The 5,591-nt window shown below is 35.6% G+C and overlaps 1 protein-coding gene across 3 annotated transcripts in view; it reads left to right on the top strand.

The window, feature by feature from the left end:
- Positions 1-2,992: 2,992 nt before the first annotated feature.
- MYOT (myotilin) overlaps positions 2,993-5,591 on the top strand; it is a 20,328-nt gene continuing 17,729 nt past the window's right edge. Inside the window, exon 1 of one of the 3 annotated variants that reach the window (XM_011969160.1) lies at positions 2,993-3,149. The gene's annotated coding sequence lies outside the window, so the exon portion shown is untranslated. The remainder of the gene's footprint in view (positions 3,150-5,591) is intronic. The other 2 variants (XM_011969162.1, XM_011969161.1) reach the window with 2 other exon arrangements.

A 5,591-nucleotide genomic window follows, 5' to 3' on the forward strand; every position in this document is an offset into this window, starting at 1 on the left:
CGACAGAAATGCACCACCATACCTAGCCTCATTTTTCAATTAGTTATGAAAGCTCAAAGTTTAAGCAACTTGTTTAAGGCTACACAGCATGTATGTGGTGGAGTGGGCGCTCACACTCAGGTCTCCAAAAACAGATAACAAGAGGTAAATATGTCTAGAAAGTTGTAGAGCATTAGCCAAATTAATGTTATCATTTGTATTCTTTTACTCCAAACTCCATGGATTCCATTAATTTCTTGCTTGGGAATAATATAAGATTGAGTCAAATGCCAGACTGGATATTTCAAATTATAAATGCTACAATGGGATTCCCTTTCATTATATGTCTACACAGAACTTTAATAACCACAGTGAATTTGTGTGAACTAAAATAAAACTTTCTTTACTCTTTAGTTCTTCCATCCTCAATGTGACATATTACTTTACAGTTGATATAACAGAAATGAGTTTCGTCACATACATCTGACCTCTGACTTTAGCAGAAGCTCACAGCACCATTTTTTTTTTACAATAGCATATATACCTTATATTTTTGAAAGACAAGAGCTATAAATGAAGAGGGAAGGATGAGTGACAGTTAAATAGCTACCCTGTTTCTGAAACTGATAGACAAGGAATTCCCTTAACATGTAACAGGAAAGGTTTCAGTGAGATAGTAGGAAGTTACTGTGTTTTGTAAGGCATTTGAATAATTTACTGAAGGCCCTTACTGATAATTTAGAAAAAGAAATGGAAAAGGCTGTCTTTATGAGCAGACTGTAGTAAAAGTTCACCCATCTGGCATTGTAATAATTCTTCCAGTCTTAAGAGTCTATGATTTTTCTCAAATAGGCAATTAAACCATTCAAATAGCCATATTTGTGAGGAAACAAACGACCATTCAAAAAAGCAAATCAAACATTAAAAGGCAGGAACAGATTTACAGTAGATTATTAAATATAGACCCCTGACTACTGAGAATGGTATCGTAAAAGAGGACCTACTTACCTTTCCTAAATCATCTCTTGATCCCCCTATTATAGCAAGAACTTTAGCTTTGATGTACCATGGAGGCTATCACATTTATCACACTGTAACCTGGGTTGTATCTCACAAAGACCTAGAGAAGAGGCAAAGTTTGAAAGACAAAGAGTAAGCAGAACTAAATTCTTCCTCAAGTGTAGTACCCTTAGAACGTGCTGTAGGCAAAATTGGGTATTTAGCAGGTTGTCCTGGATGTCTTCCCTACTTGGCTGGTGAGGTATAGCTCAAACTTTTAGAACAGAGAGACCTCAAATCTATTATTTCCTTTTCCATGCCCTAATCAAACCCTGTTCTCCAGCAGAACCAAATGTCAGTCATATATACCACATTTAAAATGCTTAGAATAGATAGGCTGGGCATATGGTTTATGCCTATAATTCCAGTGCTTTGAGAAGATGATGTGGGAGGATCGCTTGACGTCAGGAGTTCGAGACCAGCTTGAGCAACATAGCGAAACTCTGTCTCTACAAAAAATTGTAAAATTAGCTGGGTATAGTGGTGCATGCCTGTAGCCCTAGCTACTTGAAAGGCTGCAGAGGAAGGATCTCTTGGGCCCAGGAGTTTGAGGCTGCAGTGAGTTCTGATCATATCACTGTACTCCAGCCTGGGTGACAGAGTAAGACCCTGCCTCTGAAAAAAAAAAAACTAATAATAAAATAAAATGCTTGAAGGCGTGTCTTACTCATTATAAATGCTATATACTGGCTATTATTATTTTTATTCTATCACTTGCATTTGCATTTTAAGTCTCTCTAATTTAGATGGAAAGGCTTTGTCTCTATTAATGGAATTTGAAATATCAGTGAACAGATGTTAAGGAATATTTTGGGAGACTCCTGAAATAAGACTTTGTAGGCAACCACCTACTCACCAAGTCTAGCATGTTTTTTCTACTAAGGGCTGCGCGCCCAGGCAGGAATTATCAAACTTTCTTTGAACACCAAAGAAAGGTACACCTACATGGTCAGCTGTGAAGAATTTTACATGGCTCATATGTGCTTAAGCATCTATTTGCTGGACCCTAATGTACATGTTAATGCAATCAAGATTGGGGTATCTACTCATGAGGGAGGGGAACTGAAGCCACCCCATGGAGATAATTCTACTCCATTGGCCGGATCCTCATGCCACCTACCCTACTTCACCACGTTTGTTGATTCAACATTTTATTCTTCTGCAATTATTTACTTCCCTGCACAAAAATGGAAACCTAAATACCATGATGGTCTCCGTGACAAAAAGTGAAAGGAAACTATATAACTGTTAGGAGTAAAGGGAGATGAACATACATTGACAGCCCTAATTATATAGATTGCTTATTTGTTTGGTTGTTTCTTGTTTCAAAACTCTTTTAGAATAAAAGTACTAGGCGAAAGGGGCATATGCCATATGGATTCAGAAAACTTGCTAAAGAAACACAATCATGTTTTTCCACCTCCCTACCTTGCCAGTGACATGTCACTATGACCCTGGTCTCCTGCTTTGCGCAGACTGCCCTCCACCTTGGAACAAATTGCTAGTACTGAGAGATCTCAAATCTATTATTGAATCCTACTCTCATTAGGCAAAAGAAAAAAAGACTTCAGATGAAGAATTATGCAATACAAATCAATTTGGAGCCCATCTACCACTGGTCTTATTCCTGGGGAAGTCTTAGTATAATAGATAGATGAACTCCACTCCTGAAATATTATTTCCCCTTTAGTCCTGTCTCTTAAATTGGGAAAATTCAAAGTCCCCACCATAATAAAGAAATAAGAGGGTTTTTTTCTATTTTTCCCATTTCCCTATTCACCGCCCTTCCCTCACATGAGCTTGCTAAAGTTCATAGTCAAAATTCACATCTAAAATAAAGAGGCTTGCAAAAGAAGCTCATGTAATCCCACTCCTTAAATATCACTAAGACATCTGAGATATTGTTTAGATTGTGGACTCTTACTTTGACATGCCAGCATAGGTAGATGGACAGGCAAGCACATCAGATGTCACTGTTTGGCAGCTGATAAAAGTCAGTGGTGCTATAATACTAAGCACAGAGCCACTAGATTAGTCTGTGAGGGAAGGAGATGCCTCTTCCTTCCCTTCAATAGTGGGTTAAACCCCGCTGGCACCCTCTGGAACTACGGGTAAGTCCCTTCTTTATTCCTACTACACTTTTAGGTCTTGTTTTTGTTTTCTGTCCAAATCAGATGAGTGTATACAAAAATGATTTTCAGATAAAAAGTTTCAAAGCCACAACATTATAATGATATTACACGAAGATTTAAAGAGAAAACGACTCATTCATTTCACTGAGACTGGAAGGCATTATACAAATGATAGAAGGAAAGACAGCTGCGTCTCATTATTTTTAAATCACCATTTTTCCTTGAAAAGGGACACTTGATCTGATGTAATTGTGGTGATGTCTTATGAATGCAACATATCCTCTATCAGTCCTCTGTGCAAATCTATGCTATATTAGAGATAGACAGGAAAAAAATGTTAAGATTTTTAAAACAGGAGACTGAATACTACTTTATTTATAAAAATATTTGAAATTCATTTAACATTATTTGGAATAAAGTGATACTGTCAAATAACAGAATCTACTATAGAATTGTTGAACAGTAACTACAAACATAAAGAAAAGACTTACAGAATTACCTGTGTAAATGTCTGTATAAAATTTTGTTGACACATGGATAAAATGAAACTTATGAAATAACATATTTTTAATTAGGCTTTTAAAAATATCACTAATTATTAACAATGTAGGCCAATATCAACATGTACAAGACAGCTGACATTCTGAAAATATATGTAAAGCAAAAAAAGGGAACTGTTTTTGGAAAATATCTACTATTTCATAATTGGTTTATTCCTTGCTATCTGAAATGAGCCTCAATAATGTACCTGCCCAGAAAGAAATTTAGGAATCAAACTCTGGATTCAATTCTGCAACAGACTGAATAAACCAATAACTACAAAACTACTTGCCTTGATATAGACTTTTTTTTTAAGATCTACTCAAGGCTCTCCTGCAGGATGTTTTTCCCCAGCAATTTAAAATGCCTAAAGTAGTTCATTTCTAAAATGCATTCTAGTTTAATGTATTTGTGTTCATAAACTTGAAATTAAGGAATATTTAACTTTTTAAGTATTCTTTTTCAATAGCGTCTTTCACTTGGCTGCTTAGTTGCATTTCTGCTTTTTCCTAAAATTGCTAGTTTTAATTTAACTTTAAATTACATAGTCAACCTTGAATACTATTTTTTGAAAGTATCCTATTATTTACGATGAAACTCTTTGGTCTGGAAAAGTTTTATTAACATTTTATCCAAGACAGTAACTAAAATAATTACAAGACTTCATTTCAATGATGACAAACAATTTGGTTAATTTTTCCGTTAAAAGTTTGATTTGTCATTATCTCAGTATTGGCTTATACAATGTGAAACAAAATAGGCAAATGTATTTTGAATCAATTTATCTGATATTTTCAATGAAAACAGGATTAGTGTTAAAACAATTTATAAGGCTAGTCTTTGTGTGTAATGTCTATATATAGTCCTGCTTAGGTTTACCATACTAATGGAAAAAAATCAGAGGCAAATACAATCCTTCAAGGTTGATTTTCATGGCAAATGTTTCATCTAAGAAAAAATGAGGATGTACCGTAGGAAGGCAGGAGGGCCACTACAGAGCTAAGCAGGAGGAATGGCACCTGTCTTTTCTTGGTAAGGTATAGACTAAATTCATACGTGTCTTATTTACTTGTATGCTTCCTGTTTGCCATTTGAAAAGAAAAAGTAAAACAGCAAAAATCAATTTCAAAATTAGTCTATCTGAGATCTCCAAAGGTGTGGCAGAAAAAAAAGAAAAAAAAGACCAAAAAACAAAATTAGTCTAAAATACATACTAAACAAATAATAAAAAGTAAAACTCTAAATAATTAAAAGCACATCAAGACCAACAACTAGAAAGTATAATCTAAAAATAACAGAATTATAGGGTATGATTCTGTTTAAAAATACATAATAAAAACAGAAAAATTTGTAAGTGGCTCTGGAATGCAGCCTGTAACATATATTCCACACAAACATATACATACAATCACTCCTTAATTAATATCTAGTTTAGTAATATGGTCAGTTTGGAATCAAGGAGAGAAGAAGAAGCAGTGAATTGTAAAGTTAAAAAGCAATCCACTCAGCTAGGTGCTGTGGTTCATGCCCGTAACCCCAGCACCAAGGGAGGCTGAGGCAGGAGGATTGCTTGAGGCTAGGAGTTTAAGACCAGTCTAGGTAACATAGTGAGACCCTGTCTCTATTAAAAAAAGAAAGAAAGAAAAGAAAGAAAAGAAAAGAAAAGGAAAGGAAAGAAAAGAAAAGAGAAAGAAAAAAAGAAAAGTTAGCCAGGTGTGGTGGCTTATACGTGTAGTCCCTACTCTGGAGGGTGCAGTGGGAGGATGGCTTGTGTCCAGGAGTTGGAGGGGCTGCAGTGAGCTATGATCACCTGGGTGACCAAGCAAGACACACAAAGAAGGAAGGAAGGAAGGAAGGAAGGAAGGAAGGAAGGAAGGGAGG

This window comes from Mandrillus leucophaeus, unplaced genomic scaffold (genome assembly GCF_000951045.1).
Source record: "Mandrillus leucophaeus isolate KB7577 unplaced genomic scaffold, Mleu.le_1.0 Scaffold88, whole genome shotgun sequence".
Taxonomy (NCBI): Eukaryota; Metazoa; Chordata; class Mammalia; order Primates; family Cercopithecidae; genus Mandrillus; species Mandrillus leucophaeus.